The sequence below is a fragment of the Kryptolebias marmoratus genome, linkage group LG5 (assembly GCF_001649575.2).
Source record: "Kryptolebias marmoratus isolate JLee-2015 linkage group LG5, ASM164957v2, whole genome shotgun sequence".
Classification (NCBI taxonomy): Eukaryota; Metazoa; Chordata; class Actinopteri; order Cyprinodontiformes; family Rivulidae; genus Kryptolebias; species Kryptolebias marmoratus.
Genome location: NC_051434.1, coordinates 12058039 through 12083939, shown reverse-complemented (window position 1 = coordinate 12083939; position 25901 = coordinate 12058039). Strand labels below are relative to the sequence as shown.

At 39.7% G+C, this 25901-nt stretch overlaps 1 protein-coding gene across 3 annotated transcripts in view; it reads right to left on the bottom strand.

Moving 5' to 3' along the window:
* The window catches only part of gabbr2 (gamma-aminobutyric acid (GABA) B receptor, 2), a 198531-nt gene that overhangs the window by 15013 nt on the left and 157617 nt on the right, over positions 1-25901 (bottom strand). The window lies entirely within an intron of this gene.

Below are 25901 nucleotides of genomic sequence, written 5' to 3'. Positions count from 1 at the left end.
GGGGGGGATTAATAAAAGGCAGTTCAACAAACGAATAGCTGTGAGATCGTAAAAAAAGGAAACCTTTAGTAAGTCTTACAGTTCCTTATAAGTTGCCTTTAGATGCTTCATAGGCAGCAACACAAACCCACACAGATGCTTGTTACTCTGAATGAAGGTTGTCACTGATCAGACATGCAGTTGTGCAACCTGATCATTTCCTACTATCACCCTCTCTGAAACCAACTCTGCACTTGAAATATTAATGAATTCTGACGCTTCGTTAATGTAATTTACACCTTTTGCTTTTTATGTACCCTGTCAGTCTCCATCACACCACATCCTTTTTTTTTTTTTTTTTTTTTTAGGTCTTTCTACTTCACCGCAGCTCATGACTCAGGTGACTTGCAGGGGGGGAGAGAAAAAAAGTACTTGTGGTGGGTGTTAATACAATAAAACCTCTCTCTTCCCTTCTTCACACGTTGCGCTTGGCCTACATGGAGTCTTTTGAAGCCACACCAATCCATATTAACTGGAAGACACCTGGGGCGAGACTGCGCATAATGCTGCTGCTCTCTTAAAGTGTGCCCGTTCAGGCTTATTTACAGCAGGACATATTTCACGTCTCTGCAGCTCCTGCTCGAGTGTAAGTGTGTGTGTGCGGGCATTTATAGCACAGCGACGTATAGGCTAAAAGTCAGTTTATAAAACTCAAGACAGGAAACAAAGCTAAACAGCAGCGATATGCTGTCACATTTCTGCTCTGAAACAAACTACACGAGCAGTGTCCTGTGAATGCTCCCTACCACTGACACACACACACACACCCCTCTAGGCTTTCTTGCACTTGTCATTCTGGCCTGCATATTCTCTCTTCATCTCACCTTAATGGAGATTACAGCTATTCAGGTTTTCCTCTATGACCTTGATGGATTTACATTAGCAGTTCTCTATACGATGAGCACTTAAAAAGGAAAATTAGTCCTCAAAGAGCTGAACTGAATCACCTAAAAGAGATTTTTTTTTTTTTAAAAAGAGCCCATACCGTAAAATTTCTATCGCAGTTATTTGATATTTGATGTGCTCTGTCACAGGTTTCTGGCTTTATCGCCCGCCGCCAAAAGGCAAATGCAGAAGATAACATTATTGCTCATGTGTTCAAGGGTCTGTTAGCAAAATATCTCATGAACCACTGGACAAATTTTAATGAAAAGTGCTGAAAGTAATCATTGGATGTACATCTTCAGCTGATTAACTTTTGCAGTCAATCTCATTTAAGATGGCTGCCACAGCCAATTGTCCTTAAAAACACAAAAATAAACATAATTCAGGCAGTTTTGCAGATATTGAGCTGAGAGAGCTTATAGCTTGTGCAAGAGCACTGTTTAAAATTTTGCCAGTAACTATTAGGAATCCACTCAGTCTGTGAGCAAAATATCTTGAGAACCACTGGACCGATTTTTATGAAACCTTCAGGAAATAATCATTGAGTGTACATCGACAGCTGGTAAACCTTTGGAGACAAACTCATTCAAGATGGTTGCCACAGCTGACAGACATGAACAAAGAAAAAATGCCTGTAGCTCGGTCAGTTTACAGATGTCGAGCTAAAACTTGATGTGGTAGTAGCTGAGACTCATTCACAGCACGTACTTTGAGTGTGAGAATGCGCGTAATTTCATTGTCGACGTTTAACAAAAACGACGATCTTAGTCCAAAACTATGAAAGGCGGCGGGCGATATGCATTTCTGCAGGGAATGCTAGATCTTTAATATTTTAAGTTTCTACCTTCCTTCAGTCTCTGTCTTTGACTTTCGACATGCAGTTCTAAATAAAAGATAAAAACATAGCAGGTGACTGTCCCGACCCCCCCAAACAATTCTAATGTGGCGTCAACTCCCCCACCACCACTATCTTCAGAACCGGCGACGTCTCAAAACAGAAACACATTAAAGACCGAGGGGCTGCATCTGTGGCAGCGAGTTCACACTCTGCCGAAGCTCTCTTGTAACACCTCCCTCCCCCTCCCCTCCTCCCCCCAGAGTTCCCCCACTAAACCGTGTGCTTTGTGTCACTCACATCTGCGAATGTGCCGAGACTGGGAGGTTTGGGTTCTTGTTAGCTTTAGGTGAGACTTTGATAAAAAAAAAAAAATGGGTTGCTGCTTTAAAAGCCATCACAAAAGGAGGAGACAACGGAAAGTGGGGCAGGAGATGACGCACAGCCAACCTTTCTTCTTCTCCTCACAAGAAACCTCAATTACTTGGCGGAGTGCAGAAAAAGATCCGAACGCTCGAGTGTGACATGTTTTTGTGCTAAAAGTAACTTCTTCGCGACACCCAATTTAATTCATGTGTTTGGACTGAGCATAATAATAAAAAAAAATATATTAAAATTAAATTTAACTCCTGCCGCCTGATGGTGGGCAACAATGGTTTAGCTTGTGTGTGCGTTTGTGTGTGCATGTATTTGTGTGTTTGTCCTTAAAATATCCCATAAACCACTAGAGACATTATAATGAAACTTTCTGAAAGTATTTTTTGTTTGTATCTCTACAACCTCTTAACTTCTGGAGTCAACCGGATTCAAGATGGCTGCCACAACCAACTGACATTATAAAATACAAGAATGTCTACAACACAGTCAATTTTAGAGATGTTGAGATAAAATTTGGTGTGGTAGTAGCTGAGTAAACACACATACCCTGAGCACAACATCTGAGGATGTTGCATTATTTTGCACGTAACATTCTTTTCAAGAATTGAAACATAAAATGATCCCAATGTAAAAGTCTGGCAATAAAGGTGGCGGGCGATATGCATTTATTTAGGAAATACTAGGCTTCATTTACTTAAAGACCTGTAGGCAGCAGATTTATAAAAATATTACTCTATCAGGGAGATTTATTTGGGAAATTTACTTGTCTTATTCGTGCATTTGTTGTTATTTAAGCTTTCAATTTCAAATTAATCAGCTAAAAACTATTCTGTTTGGTTTTACTTTTTACTGTTCCTTCATGATCATCTGGTGCCAAATTTTCTCCCCAAAACAGTTCTTTAATAAACATCCCAATTTGACTAATCAAAATCCTCCTCGAACTGTTGGAATGGAGGAAAGATTCACATTTTGCTTTTAATTCGTCTCATTTCAAGTTTTTATCTTTTAATTTTATCTTTACTCAGACACAAAAAAATGGCTACGAGATCCTAAAACTTGATATGCATTTCTTCAAGGAATGCTACTTTCATTTCTGTTTTGATTTTCAGGCAGAGGATGTGGGGGTCACATATCTGACATACTGTGAGTTTTGCAGTAAGGTCAGAGATCTTTAATTATTTTCCAGTGAAAGGTTTACATCATATGCACTTTTGTCATTTACTTGCTAATGGCTGAACAAACAATACTCCACTGAGTCTCCCTTGTTGCAAGTCATAATATTCAGTCAGTATGAGAAACACATTCTGCACCAGTGCTCGTTGCAAAGTCTCCGCTCCAAGCAAACTTGTGTCACTAACAACAAAACGATAAGACAAAACGAGATATAATGCTTATTAGGCGTGGGTCTCTATCGCAGCACAGCAGACAGGAGCTCTCGCCTTTTTTTTTTGGAGAAACGCTGTCTGGGGAGTTGCCAGGCAACAGGTCTGTGGGCGGCAGGCGGCCCCAAAGTGGTGGTAATGGCAATGGCAGCAAAAGTGCCAGTTTACTGTCATTTTTCACAGCATTAGCCCTCTAACGGGATCACTCTGCGAGGGCTGCCGCGTGCACAGTGCACCGTTGGAGAGATGGACCCGGGTGACATGACGAAGGAGAGGAGAGAGATCGCAAAACAAAAGGTCGAGTAGCTCACAGAAAGGAGCGCGAAAATGTATGGAAACATTGGCACAATGGATTGAATAGAGGATGTTGATTCAGCTTTGCTGAAAAGAAATTTTCCATATTGCCAGCAGTATTAGTAGCATGCTTACAATAAACATATATAGAGTTACATTCAGCTCGTCTCTCTGGGTCTCAGCCAACAAAAAGTATGGTGTTGTACTTCACCTGTAGGTGGACAGTGCAGTTTCTGCTGGATACACCCCAGAGTTTCCAATAACTGACAATTCTTCTAAATATAGCACAGAAAGTAAGGACATTTGGTCTGTTATTGCTTTGCTTGTTGGCAATAAAACTTATACTGTTAGAAAACCTGATTATTTCCCCTTTAATTGAGCCACATTTGTCAATAAAATGCCTTTTTGGGTCCAGCAGCAGAGTTGAGTAAGTGGGTTACAAATCTTCCAGTGATTGTTTAAATCATGAGATGGAATAATATCACCATAAGTGGCGGCGGGTGATAATAAAAGCAGATAAAAATTAAAACAACAAACTCGAGCAAGGTTTTGCTTATTTTGTTTTCCAGGTTCGTGAATCAGGCTTGTGAACGAGTCGCTGCTCAGCAGTTCCAGTTACGACGCCACGATGGGGAATCTTTATGCAAAGAAAGTAGCCCTGAATGTGTTCCTTGTGGTGAAATATCCATCTCTACGGAGGATGAAGGCTTTTCAACTTGCTCCGACTGAAGTGAATTAATTAGAAAACAGAAAACAGAGGCAGCATGAAAGTAAGGGAAACACTTTCAAAAACCTAAACTGTATTATGCGTGAAGGAAATTACAACTTGACTGCTGATTCACTCACTAATCCCCCTCCCCAATAAACGCTGGTATGTTCTTTTCAAGTAATTTAAAAGCTAAAACACACACGCGTGCAGAAACGACGCCCACACAAAGACTCACGCCTCTCCGACTTCCCCTGACTCTATGATCACAGCTGCTGGGGCTCGTTTTTTAAAACGTGGATCTCAGCCTTCGGCCGGCTGGAGAGCACGAGGAGGTCGAGCAACAAATGAGGCAAGAAATGGGGGAGCTCGCTCGTTGTCACCTGCAGTTACCTCCCTCGGAGGTGTGCTGCGTGTGAGCGTACGTCAGTTCGGGGGCAAAGAGTTTCCACACTTTGCAATGTCCTTGCATTATGTGACTAAATATGTGTGTGTGTGTGTTACACTGAAGGAAACACTTCATCACTCATACTGGCAATGCCATCAAAGTAGTTTCCACTGTGGTGAAATAATGAGGGAGAAATGAGGACAAAAATTGGTGCCGTGGGTGGACATTTTGACTTTAGCAGCAATTTATGTCGGTGTGCTTTTCTGAAATCGAGAAGAAAATGACTGTGATGAAAAACGACAGAGAACAGTGCTGAGCAAGGAGGGGAGGGGGGGGATCACTGGACAAAAACAGTCTCCAATAGATATTTGTTTGCCTCGAGGGCGCTTGTAAAACTTTTACCATCAACATGGTGTAAAAATCACTGTGCGGTGATTACTACTGGGATCAAACTATTTGCATTCGTGTGCGCCCGGGCAGTCTAAAAAAAAATAAAAAATCGATGCCGGAATCACGAGCAATTTCAGTTTCAGGATTTTTATACATATTGATTTTGATTTTCCGATCGCTCCTATGGGAACTGGAACTGCCGACTGTGTTCATGAAGACCGGGAGCGGCAGTGGATCAGGCCGCGACCGTTCTGTCTGATAGAGATCTCGCATTATTCTCCTTGACGCCGGTGTTTTCATATGTGAACTCTAACATGATTTGCATTTGTCACATCGGTTTTTATTGCCCTTAAGGCGAAGGCAGAGTGATAATGCTTTGAACCGTGGATGGAGCAGGGAGCATGATCCTTCCTGCGCTACTATTCATCACGTGTAACTGATTTATAGTTTTAGGCTTTCCTACACAACAGGGAATAGAAAGTGTGAGTATTTAGCACGCTGAGAGTGTCTGAAAGGGACAAAGACCAAAAAGATGTGAGGATAAAAAGCCACCCTGGCGTCTTAACAATTTGTAGGAAATCCCTTGAAAAGGGCATCAGTGCAGTTTTAATGAAGTCATTATAAAATTTTGAACAGCAGTAACGGCCTTTAGATGTAAAAGATGAGAAGGTTGGAGCTCAGATTAGCTCAGCTGGTTGGACAGTGAAAAAAGGGACCCGCATCTGTTTAGTTGAAATGTTCTTGTGGGCCCACAATGAAAACATAATCAACATGTCATCCATCCATCAGCCAGATGTCAACCTTCCAAAGTTACGCTCTACATCAGGAGTGGGCAACAGTTTCTGGGACTGAAGGGCCACACGTCACCACCTGGATCTGTCATATATGATATTCTGTTATGTGCAAAAATTCACACTTAGATTGAAAGGCTTGCTCCTTTTTTTACTTCTATAGCAACATGTGGCTAACAAGTGCTGCACATTTTTACAAAGATGTTTTTTTTAAAAACAAAGAAAAAAAAATATTTCCCTTTTTTCATGTTGGTATCCCTGGTCAAATTACAGTAGCATTCCTTTTGCACATTTACCATGCAGTTAATTAACTAACACGTGAGAATTAATTTAGACACTTATTGGTTAATAGAAAAAAACATTGAGTCATTTGTCTCCTTTTTTGAAAAAAAAACCCAAACATTTAAAATTATTTCAAATGCAGCAAGAAAAAAAAAACAACTTTAGGCCTATTTTGGTTAAAGACAGACAGACAGCAGTCTCTGGAGTGAAGTGGTAAAAAGCCAGTATAAATAACTTATTTTAACTTTTGTCAAGATTCCTTAACAAAAGCTCGACTTTCATTAATTGTCTGAATGCTGAGTCAGAATTAAAACTGGTTTTCCTGTTTATAGATAAACCACTACCACATACTTTGTATTATTTTAACCCTTCATGTATCCAAATGTTCAGCTTGGTTGAGAATAGTGTGTTATGACTTTTGGTTTGGGTAACTATTGCACTTTTAACTTTATTTAAAAACAGGTTTCTCAGAAATACATTTTATGCTTTGTGTTACGTTTAGCTTCCAGCCATTGTTCTGCTACTTTGAGCTTTGGCTCCAAATTTGCTGAATTTAGATTTAACATTCATTTGGCTGCTTTCAGCTACAGGTATGCTAATTTTAGCATCCATTCTGCTAACTGTAACAACATTTTTTTGTTGTTGTTGCTCTTAGCATTTAGCTACTGTTTTGTTCCTTTTGGCCTTTAGCCTGTCTAGCTGCTTTTACCTTCTAGCTTTTGTTCTGTTTTTAGTTTGTGTTGTGCTGTTTTAGCCTCCATTTTGCTCTTTTTAGCCTCTGTTCCATTTGTTTTAACTTCAACAGCTCAGTTTTAGCTTCAGTAAATTTTAGCAAACTCATTCAGCTCACAGGATTCCTTCTGCATTTTCTGTATTTTTTTTATTTTTATTATTTCAAGTTGCCTTGTTTCTTTTAAATTACATCAAGAGCCAAACTAATATAATCAAAGGGCTGCTTCTGGTATGTGTAATAAGACATCCAGATCCTGAAAATATGCATTATATTTTACTTTACTTCATCAATTAAACATGAAAACTATGAATGTTCTGGATAGTGCAATCCAGGCAGAGCATTTACTCATCACTCCTGTCTTTGGAGTGAAGGACTTGTCCTTGACAAACATAAAACCTGTTTCAGCTCAGAGAAACTATCCACTCACAAACAGAGAAAAGAAAAGAAAAAACGCACCTTTATCTGAATACGCTGTAAAATTGTGTGCGGTGATGTCCAAACACACGAGACCAGCAAGGACCGACTAAACCGCATCGTGTTTTATTTCATGTATTATTTGTGAACTTAATTAAAAAGTCAGGCAGCTCTGATTTCCCCGTCCTTTTATCAACGGCAACCTTTTATCGAGCCGTTTCAAAATCTTCAGCGTTTTTGTTCAGAATTTCGAATACAGTCGCCTGGATCTCTCGCAGTTATAATTGCTTTGTGCTTATCGTGTGCATGCACCCAATTTCCACTTCAGGATTCACATTCTTCCTGTTTGCAAAGTTTACTTGCAGATGAAGGGTCTTTTTTCCTCACTGGGGTCTGCTCCGACACTGTTGTTAACATTGACAGCTTAAACAATGGAGCTTTAGCAAACGTATTGTTTCTGCTTTTAAAACCCAAACTATGTAACAGTAAATTAAAAAAAAAGCTTTTATGTTTTGACTCGTCAGACATTGAACACTTTGTTGCTTTAATGTCTGTCTGAAAATTCAGCTACTTTGAGTATTGTTGAGTTCTCGAGATCATTTTAGATGTTTGTTTTCATCAATATTTCCACCTCTCGGCCACTTCTTATACCATACTGTTGCTGTTTTGGAAGCTGCATTTTCTTATTTCTGTAGGATGATTGTCTGTTTTTTTTCCTACATTTAAATACTTCACTGCCTCTTTTACAGCATCCAGATGGCATAATGTTCAGCTTCATAAGAAACAATAAATATGCTCAAATCACGCAATTTTGTCACATTTTAAACCAAATAAAATTGAGCAAAGTATCTTCATATTGACCATTATTATCTGTTTCATCTCACAGAGCAAAGTGTGCGTTTTTTTTTTTTTTTAAACAGCTTAATGATAATTATGTTTTTGGCAACTAAAAAGTAGATGACCAAGGTTCTAAAACCTAAAACCCCTGGTTTGGGCTTTTTAGGGGGTTTTAACCTGACTGACATGTTTGCACCAGTATTCACAGTTATGATCCATTTTTACAGCCGTTTGCGACAAATTAGGAAATATGACCTCAATAACTTAAGCTAAAGAGGATCCAAGTTTAGCTGAGGTGTTCAAGGGCAAAAGATGGTTAAAATAACCACATTTTGTTCTTACTGGGTTAGTTAAAAACACATCATATTTAGGCAAGACTGGGAATCGTTTTTCGCTTCCTAAGCAGCAGAAGCAGAAGGTGAAAAGTCTCCAGCAACAATCTAGTTACCTTGCAGCATGGAAACCTAGCTTCTATAATTAGAAAGATGCTGAGAACCTCTCCCTTTTTTTCACACCTCTGCCTCCCCACAGAGGTGATTAGATTGATAAGGAACATTTTCTCTCTTCCTGACGCAATAACAGCAAAGCAGCTGACTGTGCCACTTGATGAGGCTCACGACTCTGCAGACGACAAACACTGAATGAACCGAAGAGTCAGCTGTCAGCGACGCTGTCACGGATTACATGATAATGTTAGGCTCAGTTTATAGTCAACGTCTGCATTGCAACTTCTCTTAGATTATACTCTATGTCTTAAATGGGACTTCATTAATAGTACAAGATAGATGAAAAAAATAGCTCTGAACATAAAATTATTCAAGCTTTTATAAAAGTTTCAACAGTGTAATATCTAACTAATTGTTTTAACTTTAATATATGGTTTTAAAAGGAATATCTTGTGTAAATCTTAGCTTTAGTTTGGATGATCTAGTTTGATAATTCCTGCGGGTCGTTGTTTAAAAGCCAGAAATTGCAAATAAAACTAAAATGTTGTGATTATCATGTTTCGGTTATTCCACAGTGCTCCAGAGAAACTCCAAAATGTCTACAGATGGCATAAAACGTGCTTATTGGTGAGGATAATGTCTGCGTGCAATGTTGCTTTAGAGAGCTCAGATGAAGGAAAAAATCAGAAGTATCTCTTGAAGAAAGATCCAGATCACTAGACGGTCTGAACTAACCTTATTATTATCCAGATAAATCTCTCACCTGTCAACCTGTGATTTTTTTTTGTTTAATAATTAAGTAAAAAAAAAATCACAGTAGTTTAAATTTGCCAATTTCTTTCAACCCGATTTAAATAGTTAAGAAACTGTTTCATTAAACTGTCGAGGGTTATTGACTGAATCTGCTCATTTAATCTATGATTAACTAAAAGTCTTTGGTCTTTTGAAGAAATTATATTAATTGATTCAACTAAACATTACTTTAAATGTCAGTTTCAAGATGCAGTAACTTGTGTAACTAGTCACTGGCCTTGGTAGGATAGATACTTGTACAATATTTAACTCATCTTTCAGTTGCTCTTAAAAATCACAAGTATTTGGTCAAAATGAATCCTTTTTTGTAAACGTTTTATATTAAAATTGTCTCAAATTAAGCAAAATCTGGTGTCGAGCACGGCCACACCAGAGCTCAAAAATAGTGACAAATATTTTAATCCAGCCGCTCGTGTGTCTGACCTTCAAAGTCAAGTAGACGCATGTTACATCATAGAGCCAGAAAACTTTAATTTAACATTTTACAGGTAAGATGTTCACTAATAACTCTATTTTAGCACAACTTCACAAATAGTTGGTCAAATTGACACGGGACATGCTGAAATAAAAAGGTGAAAATCCGTTTTACAGTGTAGGTGTTTAAACTTATAGCACTTTAAAACTGATTAATAAAAAATAATAAAAAACTATTGAAAGTAATACTAATGAGATTTTTTTCTTCTTAGTTAATTACTATTTTTGTGTGACCTTTTAATATCTCTCTCTCCAATCAGTCAACTGGTATCAGTTTATTTACCATCCAGGTTTTTCAGCCGTTAAGAAAATGGACAGAAGTAAAGAAAGCAGAGTGGATGAGGAAGGAATGGAGGAGGTGGTGAGAGACTGAGCGGAGGCGCAGAGGGAGGGTGAGGAGGGGAAGGATGCTCCCAGTTGGGGCTGACCTACATGCAGAGGGCCACGGTGGCAGGGCAGCAAGATGCCGCTGGCACTCAGAGACATGTGGGTTTCAGCCATCCCTCTTCCCAGTGTGTGTGAACACCAACTGTACCAGTGTGTGTGTGTGTGTCTGAGTGAAAGAGCTTGTGTATGTTTTACTGTAGAGGCCTAGTCACACCAGATTGGTGACTAGGATGTTCCACTCCGGTGAATCTTCACAGATTTGATTCGGGCTCACTTAAGGGGTAAAAAAAAAAAGAGAAGAAGAAGAGTGCAAAACCGAAATACAGGAGGAAAAGGGAAAACTAAAGACATTTCCATATTTTCACAATTTTTTTTTATTGTCGTAAAAACTCCTTCACTACAAGTTAAGACCAACGGATCTGTTTACTTTAACCCGTGCCTGCATTTGAATGTTTAAGCTCTGCTGCTTTCCTGTGCATAAACTCCCTCTTCTCCTTTCTTTCTTTTTTTAATTTTATTACAAGTCTGAAAAACTTATTTGAAGTCCAATCCCTCTGATAGAATCATGGCCCAAGACTTTTTTTTTAACCACCACTTGCTCAAATTGGTTGTGGCACATTAGAAAGTGTAAAAGAATTGTTTAAGGCTGCTATTGTACCCTATTTGGGAGAAAAAATACTCTGCTCTGTAATAGTTTTACCAAAGAGCTAATTCCTAATTGCTCAGATAACGGGCTGAACTATAGGCAAACAGGAAAGAAGAAGAAAATGAAGAGAACTTACAACTTTCTTCATGATCTACACCAATAATCTTCTGCTTAGGGTAAGTGCAGGAACCCCAGTCATGTTTGCCAAAAAGATTTCTCAGCAAACCTTTCTCTGCTGGCCTGTCAAGTCTGACATATTACATAAGAATCACACCTTTCCACCTTATCGGTGCAATATTAGAAAAACATTGTAATATTAATAAATATCAGTTGCAATAAACTATCTGAACCCATGTTTCCCTCACTCCTTGCCTTGTCCTGGATGACCGATTTATTTTTATTTCATTTTATTTAAATCAGTCATCCAGGACATGGCAAAAGGCTTGGTCAAATGTATGAATAATGTGCAGAGCAGCGTGAGAATGGAGACCTGTAGATCATAACAACCTGTAAATTAAAACAACCAACCGCAGTCCAAGCACTCATTTGCAATGTTGATATTATTGAACACGCTGATACTGTGATAATGATACATTTTTACAACATTCTGCAGACATCTAATTACCTCCGCCGAGGAGGTTATGTTTGTGGTAGCATCTGTCTGTCTGTGCACAAAATTACTCAAAAAGTTACGAACGGATTTTCATGAATTTTTTTAGAAAACGTGAAACACGGCGCAAAGGAACGAGTGGTTAAATGTTGGTGGTGGTCTGGTCAAAGTCCAGGGTCAAAGGTCAAGGTAACAGATCGACCCATGCCCAGGAATGTTAAACTGCACAGCTGCACACCTCATGGGTCAAAGATGATCCTTCTTGATTTGAAGGTTCATGGGGTCAAAGGTCACAGGTGACCTCTTTGTTAAAAACTTGTCTCTGCTCCTACATGTGACCCTTTTGTTTCCTCCACCAGGGAAGTTCTGTTTGGTTTGTTTGTCTGTCTGTTAGAAAAGATCAGGTAAAAAGTAATGAGCAGATTTGGAGGAAATTTTCAGGAAATGTTGAAGCTGTCACAAAAAAATGTTTTTTTATTTTTTTTTATTTTACAAACTATGACATTATTAAAGAGCACAGAGGAGGATTTTCAAACATGCCGACTGATGCCGTCATCGTTGTTATCTCAGGAGGCAACCGAATTATTATCACTGCCTGATAAGTTGTAGGCACGGCTGCAAGGATTCATTTTGATTTCCTTCAGAAATAATCCTCCATTCTGTTTTTATCACACCAGGAGCAGCTTTAACTCAAGACACTTAACAAATACACACACACACACACACACAAAAACCCAGACACAATTGCAAATATTTAGATAAAGAGTGAGATCTAAACTCACAAGCATTATGCCACAAGAACCAAAAGAGAAACAAGTGCTTCGAAGCAGAGCCTTCTCTAATTATTAAAATCCCACAAAAACAAAGCTACATTATAACACACACACACAAGTGCAGCTCCCTGGACTCCAGCAGGGAGCTGCCCTGACTGATTTATTAAGAGCTAAATGCATCATTAGCGTAAGCTGCTAACCCTAAACATTGGGCTCATTAGAATATGCAAATGGTATAATATAGCCCGGCAGCCAACTTGATTACAAGCTAAGGGTTTTGTTATACAGCCTGCCTTTATGCCCACATTTCTTGAACAAAACTCTGTGTCACAGCACTAGCTTTCATTAAAGCACCCATCTGTGCATTGTGGTGCCGTGTGTCTGGTATCACTTTAACCGCCTTCTGTCGCCGTCATCACAGTTGAGGAGGAGGAGGCGGGCACTCTGATATGGAAGATTGTATTTTGCCGAGGAACTATGTACTTCGAGGGAAGTGGGAATATCTTAATGAGTGTATGGAGGACGGTACATTTCTTTGAAGTACGACAGAGTCCAAAAAAACCCCGTTATTTTCTGGTTATGAATACAGCTTGTTTTTTTTTGTGGGGGGGGGGCGCATCGGCTCAGTTGGGGTCAAGGTCTTTAAGTCACCGAAAATCAATTAACCTCAAAGGAAACAAGCACTTACTTGTGCCAGCTTCCATCTTTGAGAAACTCCAAGCAGGCAGTTTTCACCTATTGATTTTCAACCATTTATCAATACAGGGACACGAGAGTGGATATTTTCATCACCACAAGAGTTGTATTTCTCTGAGGAAATAAATCCAAGCTTTGGGTTTTATCCAGCAGCAGACATGGTCATGCAGAAACACCTTGTTACTCTCCAGTCTGAGCTCGGACCTGCTGTGAATCCCAGATGTGCAGCCAGTTTATTCAGGGTCACGTATTATACAGTCTTTGCACCTGCAAGCTTCACATGGTAATTCAAAGAAGGTGGATTATTTTTTGTATATAGATAAATAAATAAAAAGGACCCACTTGTTTAATTCAGAACAGACTTTCATGAAATTTGGTTTCTTGTAAAAGTGAAAAATGGAGCATGAGGATCTGTAGGCATTTGCTGCTGAATCATACGGTCCTAAAAGTTTTACGACAAGTGAATTTATGTATACGGAAATTTAAATCAATCCTCTATCCTCTGTACGTTTCATCAAGCATGAATATTTTTAATGGATGTGTCTGAAGTAAAATTTAGAAAATTTTAACTAAATTCCAAGAGACAACAGTTTTTTGTGTGTATTTTTAGTCAAGTTGCACTGGCCTATGCAACTGATTAGATTTTTCTTTATTATTATTCTTTTTCTCCCAGAACTCTTGGGGCTCAACGGTGAAACTTGACCTTCGGTGATTGTCCATGTGGATTGCAGGATGTAAACTAAAATCATCTTTTCTGATTGTTTTGGTGAGTCTGAAGCTCCTAAAATGTCTCCTGTGGGGTCTTTTATATATCTACCAACTTTTACCAACATCTAGTACTGAGTTTATGCTTACCAACTTTTTTTTTTTTCCAGTGGAGGTCAGAAAAGCATTTTTATTAAATAGAAAGTTTTGGTAAAATTATTTACTGCTTCAGTAAAGATTCAAAGATCCTTGGGAGACGTCTTATAGTCCTTCAAACTATTTAAATTTTTGACTGAGCCTTATGTAACCGTCACCTGATACAGCTCTAACTATAGAATCGGTTTCAGGACTAATGTTTACATCAGGATACATAGTTAGGGAGTTGTGGAAATGAATGCTCAGTCTGCACGTAACTGCTCCTCGACATAACGTACAGAAAACCAAATCATCCAGTTACACACAAATATAAAACTTTCACACTTTGGTGTCTTTTCGAATCCACAGAACCGTGAGGTTTAAAGACGTTTGTAACTCCTGGTTGATTCAGTGAGAAATAAAAAAACAGCAGGAACAGAGGTTAAGTTACTGAGACAGGCTACCCTCACACATTACCTTAGTCTTTTTTTTATTATCGTTTCTTCCATTTTCAGTCGCAAACTTTTTCTGGTGCTAGAAAGAACCCAACTACAACCAACATTTTCTGTTGTTCTCTCAGCATTTACAGAGATAAAATTGATGACTCCAAGCCTCAACAACAAGCCTCAACAAGCCCAGGACAGATGGGCCCTCTGTGGCTCTTTAAATCATCGATCCCAGAGATTAGTGGCTCTTGTTGACCTGTAAGGATTTACACACAAGTGATGCATATTCTGCACCCCGCCCCAGCATCCAGAACTCTAAAACTATACAATAAACATCTCATTTTAATGGTCCATTTTATACGTACAGTGTTACTGTAGCTCTTTGGCGCTATATTTGACATTTATGATGACCTTTTCCATCCTTTTCTTTCATCATTCTACTTGTGACACTCCTCCATGGCTCATTCTTATTCCCCTCCCTTTTTTTCCTCCCTAAGGCGATCCTTTTTGATGTGGTTTAATACTAAAACGACCTTTGGTGACACTGCCCTTTATTGTAAAACCCGCCGAAGTAATTACGGACCACAATACACAGAAATAAAGGCCCGGCATCATTATGTCAGTAATAACCTCTTTCCATTTTACCTGCTCCACTACATTTCCCATCATCCTTTGTCAAACAAATGTGTGCCAGAAAAACTGACTTTGGTGTTAAAAAATAATTTCCGTTCAGGTTTTTTTTTTTTTTTCCCCCTCTCTCGTTCCTGGCCTGTTTTACACAGCCTGAAAGGAGAACAGCCCAGTATACAATTTATTCCTCCTCAGGAAATTGCAGGAAAGGATCTGCCATGTTAAACACTAATTAAACAAGCAGACCTACTGCATTTGAACCTGCCACAAGCAGTGCAACATGTTCAAGGAATGAATTAATTTACTCCCAGATACTTTCAGCCACAGCACACAATAACATCAAATGCAGCCGCGCGTCAACGCGGCACGCATGCAGACTACAAATGATCCATTTAGCCTTTTTTTTTGTAGCTATTCATATTCCCTAAACTTCGCAATATGTTTGGTAGAATTCCTCATGTGTTGTTTCTTTTTAGAAAACAGCTCAAACCAATATTGCCTGACAACACACTGTCAACAAATACGAGCCCAAGAAGAATCTCGGTCCTTCCATAAGAAAACGATGTTTTCCCCTTTTGAGAAATGTGTCTCTGGATGTCTTTTTCTCACTCTAGCTCTCCCTCTGTCCCTGCAAACCAACAATAGTAATTGAGTCCTTTGAGGCTCAGAGTTGCCATGAGCCCTGTGTTGTGGCTACCTAATTGGCTGTGTTATTCACAAGTGAACCATAGCAAACTGCACCGAGTTAGTGGCAGAGACCTCTGAGTTGTGTTTGTCTACTTATCCAAAGAGTGGACAGTAATATTTATACTGACACTAAATTTTCACAAGTTACTTTTCATGTGCTTTATAGTTGTGTGAACATGGAAATTGCACTATATTTGCCAAACTTCAAACTATTTGTCAAACTAACATTTTTTTTAGAAAGCCTTTTCACAGTATTTTTTTTAATATTGTGGCAGTTTTATTTTAGAAATTTCATTTGATAATAAAAATGTATCCAAGTTTATTCTATTTACATGTTGAAATATACCGTTAAGATTTTTAACTAGTCACGCCCTATAAATATGTCTCAAAGCCACTAGTGCACAACATTCATGAGAAGTGTGTGTGATGGTTGAGCAACAGTCTCAGTCCCCTGCAAAAATTGCAATTATGGAGGATTTTAACCCCTAATTCCAGAGACCTTTGTGCAACATGTGCAAACATGTAAGTACAAACTGCAATTGGTGCATTTTTTTTACAATTGTGCTGCATCTTTGTGTTTTCAAATAGTCTCCCATGGATGCAGCATAGTAAGATTCAGGCTTTAGAGCCAACTTGTGACATGATGCACTTAAAATCGTTTGCTAGAATTAATGTCTTCTGCTGTCCTGCGTGACCCGTTCTCACCTGACCTCTGCAGCAGGACTCAGGTGTTTGTAATAACTGTCAGATTGTGGGAAAAATGTCCAATTAGTGCCCATTTATTATTAAATTCTTCAGTGGTCCGTTTTTTGATAAAGATCTCTCCTCGGGTAATATTCGACCTCAATCAGTCCACCTCAGTGGCAGTTTTATTACCTGAAGCGTTTTTGATGCTGACAATACAGCTGCAAGCATTTTTTTGTGCTGTGTAGAACCTTGTAAGCACCTTGTGCTTCTGGAGAAATGTTTAAGTCTCCTTGAAATCTCTCCTCTCACTCGTTCCTCTCAGTTAGCCTCATATTTCATTTTTTTTCTTTTCTTTTTACACAGCTTTGTTTCAGTTCCTTTTACGCATTTCTCCTCTCTCTTTTTTTTTTTTTTCCTCTATTCTCTGTTGTCTGCTCTCAGTCTTCCTCCTGTGGGGTCCAGCCTCATGCTTGACCTTGAGGAGAGACCTAATGATGCAGGAATGCATAAGTGCTCTGCTGGAGCTCCATCATGCACCCAGAGAGCAGGAAGGAAGCGCACACACTCGAATAAATACACAAACGTGGGCAACCATACAAATATGCAGGCACAGCTGCAGAGGCACAATAACAAATGTCGTCGTCGTCGTCCCCCCCATCCCCCCCATCCCCACCTCACATGTCCATGCACACATGTTTGGGGCAAGCAGTGACAAGAACATGGCCAGTAAGGCCCACTGAGGGCAAGTAGGAGAGAGTTTTATGATAGGCTCACTGATAGTTGCCTGAAGGAGCTGACACAATGAGTTCAACGCCATTGGCTTAAAATGACAGCCCTGTCAGCACCTCACAGCCTCCGAATGGAAGACACACAGGCCTGTGTACACACATACGTGCGCACGTCCACACACTGGCCTGGGTGAGTCAGATACTCCCAGGGGCATCTCTCCACCTAGCTAAAGTTTGGCTCTGACAAACACAATACCTTATGTTTGGCAACCGGTGCCCAAGGAGAAACGGCAACTCGGCTCCTGCAGTCCTGTGATACCTCTGCACACAATGATGCTTTGTGCAGGCAGGCTTTGATGTACACAGGGACAGTGCCCTGCAGTGCATTGTTTTTGTTTACCATGCGTGCATGTAATTGAGATACAGCAGTGTGTGTGTGTGTGTGTGTGTGTGTGCATAGTACAGCTTGATCAGTCCTCTGCAACACCAGCAGCAGGCAGGAAATCTATAGAAGTTTTAAAAAAAAAATCAATTACTTCAGCTGTCACTGCCTGCCTCCCCAAGGACACTGACCAGTCAGAGTGAAGAATGCTGCAGCTGTACCAATCACACCAGAGGAGGATCCCACCTGAGCCACAGAGGTGAGCTATGGTCTCAGACAGAGCAGAGAAGACGGCTATTGATTATTATACTGGAGTGAGTGCCCTTGGCGTTTTGATATCTGAGTAAATACAGAAGAGTGACAAATTAAAGGAAAAACCAGAACCCTCTGACCTCTTCAGGGACAGGACTGGTGGCTGTGTTATTCTGTGGGGGGATTTCGTGGCCTTGTTTTCAATTATTTGCTCTTTAGAAAGAAGAACCAATGCAAAAAAAAATATTCCAGACACTTTGAATTGAAGCTGTACTATTGGTAAATGTTCCAAAATCAAAAACTATGTTTTTTTCTTCCTTTTATTTGGTATTTGAGTGTTGTTCAGTAAACCTGACAACTTGACTGCAAAATAAAAATATCAATAGCAAATCCTGTCTCCTAGCATATGAGTAAAGCCAAATTCTGTTCCCTGTAAGTTCTGAAACTACCAATTGTATGGTATTAAATCTCAGAAACCGATTTAAATAAGACTGGAGTCACATCTGTTGCTGAAAACTAAATTTTAGAAACATTTTCAGTTTGAATAAGAGTGACTCTATAGATGAGAAAGCTGCCTTTGATTTAACACACAAGACCTCTGAATCACAGAAATGTATGCAGACACTTTATTTTCATCCAATTTTAGCCTATTTTCTCAGCACTCCATAACATATTGCAGTAATTCACAAAACAAGCTCACTGGTTCTTCGCAGATGTGAGATTTTTCTCAGTTCCAAGTTAAATCAGGAAAATATATAGAGATATTATTATTATTATTATTATTATTATTATTATTATTACTATGAAAAAGGATGAAAGCACATCGAACTGTATCATTGGGTGCCTTTCAGAGGAATTTAATAGCACCCATTTGCTGTCATCAGGACACATGGTCCCAGATATACAAAGGCTTTGCACCTGGTACAAACCCTGTTTTGAGGGGAAAAAGCAACTGTTGATATTAAAAGGTTTGCACCCAAAAGACTCAGATACAGGTACATCTGTGCCTGGTCTTCATTTGTGTAGTCATTTTATTTTTTTGCAAAATATTTCAACGATTGAGGAGACTGAATTACTAAACTTTGTGCCACTCACTTTATGGATGATAGAAGTTACACACTGAGTGACACTGTTGATTTGTATTTGGCTAAAATCTTGTAAAATTGCCTTTTTTACTTTAGAAACCTAATGGACAGTTTTTCTCTGCAAATCCATGTTTCTGATTAAGGTTTCCAGTTGTATTTATGATTTGGTTTCTCTTTTGTTTACTCTTTAGCCCCACATTTTTGCTAATTTGTTAGTGCCGTGGATGCCAACATCAATTTTTCCCCATCTTGGTTACATTTTTTGATGGTTATCAGGAGTCTTCTTGCCCCTCAGCGGGCAGGTCACCAACAATGATCTCACATGCTAAACCTCTATTGCTTCATAATTTATTGTTATATAAAGTGTCTTAATGTTTCTGCCTGACGTGTTTGAGTTATTGCTGTACTAAGGATGCACAGAACAGTTTAATCATTCAATTTTCCCATTTAGAGCAATAGCCTTCCGTTTCCCCTTTGTAGAAGCAAATTCTCTCAGAGCTGCTTTGGCTCAGTTATATTCAGTTATATTCAGCCGGAGTTCCTTTTTCAGTGATGACAAGTTCTGCAACAGAAGCAGCATCATGCCACTCCCTCCACTGTGTCTCCCCTTTAGGCGTCATGTTTTCATGCTGCTGTGTAGTCCAGCATCTGCCTTCCTATGATATGTTTTTATTTATTTATTTGTAGTAAAGCAGACGCCTCTCATTATGGTGTCTGGCCATCTGAATCATGTTTCTTGAACCAAAAGGCAGCACGAGGGAGTCCTCTTCACCTTTAGCTGTTAATACGATGTTCCTCTTTCACCTCGGTGAGTATTCTGCATTGTGCTTTTAGACTTCTCACCCACATGTTCAGAGGGAACGATCTTTTTCCACAAAATGTAGCACCGACCAGTCAAACGGGGGACAGACGATAAGAGAACACTGGCATAGCAGAATAATAGTCTCTCTCATGTTGCTGCCACATGGAGCTGGCTGTGTGTCAGAGATATTATTATCATCATCAGATGGTCAGATGGTGCTTGTTTTCAGGGCTCAGCTGGTTGAGTTTGGCCATCGGGATTATCACCAGGTGCTGCTGCGTCCTCCCTGGGCATGGACCCACCATTGGAGGGCACTGCAGGGTTGGCGCATTCCCTTGCAGGCAAAGATGATGATCAGAGTGACATTTAAAAAATACAGGATACAGTGATGTCTGCTCTCTTTTCAGGACGATAGCTCATCAGGATAAAGATGCATTAAAGATGGCACAAACTTGAACATTAAAATTAAAGGCCTAACATTCCTTGAAAGGAATGCATATCACCCGCCACCATTCGTGACAGAATTTTTGGGTAAGACCATTTTCTGTTGAGAAATGGCAGTTGTAGCCATTTTGATTAAACTTTGTAAATAACATTGATCTCATGCAATATTGCAATATTTTATGCAATCTGTTGGTTTTGGGAACTATTCTCAGCTAGTACCACAACAAATTCTAGCTTAGAATCTATAAAATGGCTGAGTTGTAGTCATTTTTTATGGGTTTGTTTGAGTCAGCTGGCTGCAGCCACCTTGAATTGGGTTAAATTTGAAAGTCAATCAGTTATAGATGTACGTCCAACGATTAATTTCTGAAAGTTTCATTAAAAACCCTTCAGTGGTTCGTGAAATATTTTGCCGATGGTACAGATAAACGAACACACAGACGCACAAAAACATTATTACAAGAAAACACGGGAGAAAGGAAATGCAAGCATGTCTTCTTAAACACTTCAGTCCAAAATGGAAGAATAGAGTTTCTTTGACTGAGGCAAATTAATTAAAAACCAAAGCCGTGTTAATTATAGCCAGCCTCTCAGACAGATGAGCCCTCTGATGGGTTGTATGTCCCCTCAGTGTAACGCTCGCCTTCAGTGCTCATCCTCAGTCTTAAAAAAATATATAAATATATATACAAGGTCAAAATTCCCACTGTGAAAGTTAGCTGCCCTTGTCGCCTTCTGTTATAAAAATGTCTTCATCTTATTACTGAAAACTTATACACCTCATCCCTGTAATAAGGATGAACATCTTCGATTTTAAATTTCACTACATTATAGTTGCAGCTGAAAGATGCAAAGTACCCGGAGGGCTGAGTGGGGCCTTTATTCTGAAACAAAATGTTACCACTCCCTCGCTGCCACTTCTCATTTCTTTCCTTTTATAGGTGTAATGAAGAACAGCAAATATACCTCTCTCCTTGTCCGTCTCTCTATCCCCCCCCCCCATCTCTCGTCTCTCCATTTCTCCGCCACCTTATTGATTCTGCAGTCCAATCAGGCTCTTGCGGCTACGTGAATCTCATTCTGAGGACACGGCAGCACATTTAATCGGAGGACGAATCAATAGCAACGACTTTCGAAGGAACGCAAACTGTCCTCGTATTTGTATGTGTGGAAAAAAAAATTGTGTATGCAAGTGTAAAAAGCATTGTTATTGGTAATAGTTATTAGTAATGTACACCATACTGTATGAATGAAAGGAGTATTGCAGCTTTTCCCTGGGTGCTCGCAACCTGACTCCTCACTGCAGACACTCTGCTGTATATAAAAAAAACACTCCACTGCTGTTTAAGCTGTTTTGAAACTGCAGGGCAACTCTTTCTCTCTCATTCATATATATATTCACCATGCCCCTCCCATCATTGCAGTGCAGGGGGAGTTTGGATTTTATAGTAAGGCTTTATCTCCTACTTTCTTTCAATAATTAAAGGCCTTACATTCCTTGAAGGAATGCATATCACCCGCCGCCTTTTATCTTAGTCTAAGCTCATCTTATGATGAGAAGATACTGAGTTATTGTAGTATTAGTCAAACCTTGAAAATAGCATTGTTTGCAATATTGCAATCTCACATGATCTTGCATGATCAGTTCACGCATTGGTGCATGGGTTATGAATGAATGTCAGCCACTACCACACCAAATTCGAGCACGATATCTGTAAAATCAGCTGCATTATAGCAATTTTTGTGTTTGCTAAAACTGCTTTGCTTTGCATTGGTGGCCATTTTTGAGTCTGGCTGACTCCAAAAGTCAATCAGGTGTAGATGACAACCCAGTGGTTAATTTCTGAAACTTTCATTCAAAGCCATTCAGTGATTTATGAGATTTTTTTTTTGCTATTAGTACAGCCAAATAACCACACACACACATGCACACAAAGACGTGAGCATAGCTATCTGCACGACTCAACTGTCTTCATGACATTTGTTTTTATCAGATTAGGACTGGATCAGTTTATACTGTATCTCCACAATGACCATGGACATACAACACCACACATTGAGCACAGACCCATTAGGATCAGAGCCTGAATAAAACACAGCTGGACACACACACACACACACACACAGAGATTCAAGGCTGGCTCAGAGTATCAGTCAGGTTAATTACCAGACAGATGGCTGTCAGTGAGGCTGGGTGGGTGGGTATGTGCAGAATTGGGGGGTTGGAATGCCTGCAGGACGCCGCCGCCTCTGCTGCTAACACACAAAAGTACTGCTTTCACAAAAGCCAGCGATAAGTATAATGCTCAAAACACGCGCGTCTAAACTATCTGGCGATCAGTGGATTCTGTTTACAGCATTCGAAGATCTCATTCTCCCCATTTCATCGTCTCCGTCCCCTCCTCTTGCTCTTTCTCTCCTTTATGGACTCCTAACACCTCTTCTGCGTGGCTGCTCCCTCGCTAATCCACAGTGACACATCTCACCATTCAGATCTCACACAGAGAGCGCCTGCCTCGCTGCAGCTGATAATGTGCAATGCGCCACAGAGAAGCAATCAGATGATTTAACACAGAAATAAACGGGCAGCTCGAACGTGACAGGTAATTTGTCATTAAAGGCCGCAATTTCCGACAACCATTTGCTGCCCTGGACCTTTTCTCTGTTAGCATGTTTTTACTGTCATGCTTATAGTGACGATAAAAAGCGTAACAATGAAAGAATTTAAATGACGGCCGTGTGCAATGTGAAATGCAACAGAATGCTGGCTTGTAAATCCGCAATCATGCTAAACACATGATGTGGAGCTTTAGCCTCCATACTAATAGTGGAAAGCTATAGTGTCTACAAGGAGAGGAGACATAAATCAAGTTAGAATTCCTTAAAGGAATGCATATCACCCACTGACTTTTATGCCACTTTTGGTGGTGGGCGATAAAAATTAGTATTCTGTCACTTTAAGAGGCAAAAAGAAAGCTACCAAATGTGCTCGTTTGATGTCCTGCCATATAGCTAACGGCCTCCATTCCCATCAGACACTTTCTGATTGTATTGATCCAGGACATCCAGAATGCCTCTCTGCTCTCCGTGTTTCTGAAAGCTTTTTGTGTGGCAGACATGGCTGCTGCTGACACACGGAGAGACAGAAGAGAGCTGAGACCAGGCCTGAGGACATCTTATTACCATCAGTGGAGTGTAAAGAGCACTGCAATTATGACTTGTTTACTGGTACATTAGAAAAAGATAACTATTAGCTGCAATACAGTGAAGTTGGGGGATGAGTTCTCTTTGCAGGAGTCCAATATTATAATGAGATAAGGTGCAATCATGTTAGCTTGTCCTGTTTGTTATTAATCATCTGTGATTTACTTGGAGTATGGTTAATGTGGGCAATAATGATAACGTGTGTGCCTCTGCTTGTTTGATCTGTGTGCACATGTGTTCATATATCTGTTAGCAAAATGTCTCATGAACTACTGAATGAATTTTAATGAAACTATCAGGCAATCAACCTAATTCATAATGGTTGCCACAGCCAAGTGATGTTAAAAAAACAAACGAAAATGGCGACAATTTGGTCAATTTTACAGATATTTAACTACAATTTGGTGTAGTAGCAGCTGAGACTGATCCCTAACAGTTATTCTGAGTGTAATAGATCTTTGTTTAAAATTTTCCCATAGACTATTTGGAGTAAACTGGTATAATTCAATCACTTCTATAGTTATTGAGCTGAAGTGTCATGTGGTAGTAGCTGAGAGTTATTCCTAACGCATTGTGAATGGGACATCTTGCCATTTTGCACGTACCCTTACATAAACGGCTACAATTTCATGTTTTCACAACATATGATCTTGGCTTAAAACTCTGACACGAAGGGTGATGGGTGATATGATTCCTTTGAGGAATGCTAGGCTTTTCATTTCCATCAGATAATCACTTTAGTTATAGCCATTTCTTCCAATACCACCCCCTTCCCCCCATCCACTACACCAACCCTTCATTTAATTTAAAAAGCATTTTTAAAAATGCCTAAAGCCATATTAATTTTTTAACTGCTGAGCAAAAAGTGCACAGGTTTAGTGATTAAAAAAAAAAGAAAAAGAATCCAAGCAAAGATCAAAGTCAGAAAATTCACACAGGTCAAATCCAATCTTACTTTGTTCCACTCACAATGTTCCAAAAAAAAAAAAAAAAAAAAATACACAATCCTCTGGGGTTTTTGAAGGGTTGTCGATGAAAATGACAGGTAGGAAAATGACATGATTTAAACAGAAGGACAGTGAGGTGAATTTCACATGCAATCAAACATCTAATACGTCAGTCAGACGGGCCAGAACCGATCAGAACCAACCATCATCACAAGCTGATCAGAAGGCAGCAGATTATTTACTACATGTACAGAATATCCCATTAAAACTGACTGAGTGACAACAAACTGCACTGGTTTATAAACTGTATGGAAGATATTACTTAATGTTTTGAGGAATCATGAAGCGAGGGCACTGCCACCTGTTCTGACAGCTTCAATAAAAGGACTGTATGTAACAGCTACTGTAGAAAAACTGTACAAAACGGGTTAATTTTAGTCATCCTGCTATGAGTATATTATTTAGCATTTGTGATGTCTGTGCCATATGATTAAAAAAATTTAAGTTCATAAAACGCCCTAACAGCCTGGTCTTGTTTTTCTTTTCTCAAATGCCACTCTTTCTTTCCCCAGAGTCCTTGTTTCCACAAAACAAGATAAAAACATGATTTGTTATTGGTGGGGAAAAAAGTGAACATGTTACATGTGAAAAACTGGTGTTACAAAGTGCTGTTTTTACCTCTTTTTTACCCTTTTCCTAACCAATAGACACAAGACATCTACTTGGTGCCACCTTTGGGATGCGACTTATTTTCTCACAATCATTGTTGGTGCACACAGGCCCAAAACTTTGAGCTCATGCAGAAAGGTACAGGTGACAAAATTTACACCACAGACCTTCAGGTTGAGTGGATGGTCAAGCTTATCCATCCATCCATCCATCTAATATTCTGTAAGTTCGAAGCACAGATGCAGAGCCAGGTTGCTGTAGCAGCAGTAGGTTTTATTACTTGACCTTGTTAACTTGCTCACACTCTCCCAGCCAAGCACTAATCAAAGTCACCCATAGCGGAGTGATAAGCAGCCCGGACACCCCTTTTTCTCTCTTTCATCCTCACACACCGTCTCTCATGAAATTGGACGTCCCTAATGTTTTCACTTTTGCAAAAGCTGTGTTTTAATTTATTATTTTGCTTATGCACCCACTCTGTAGTTCCTTGTGTATCTCTGTTTCCAGCGTCTTTTGCGGTGTTTCATGCTTCTTTCCTCAGCCCCTTTTCATCTTGCTCCCACTCTCCTCTCCACTCTGTGTGTCCCCCGAGTCTCCTTGAATCCCCCGTCACTCTTCCTCTGTCCTGCCGTCCTCACATCTTTACACTGTTAGTGGAAATTCTGCAGTAGGCCGAAGGCTCAAGGTCTTGTGTAAAGGAACTCATCCACTTAACTGAACGTATTTGTATTCTCGGGCTCATAGCGTTCAGGCAGCGCTGCTACTTTGTACAAGCAGTAGTAAAGTGCTCTCCTCTCACCATCACTTGCTGACCTTCGAGTTGCTTCTTACTGTAAACCTGACTACTCAAAGCATTAGAGTATTTGCACTGGTGTGTCTGTGCTTATCCTGGATCTGTG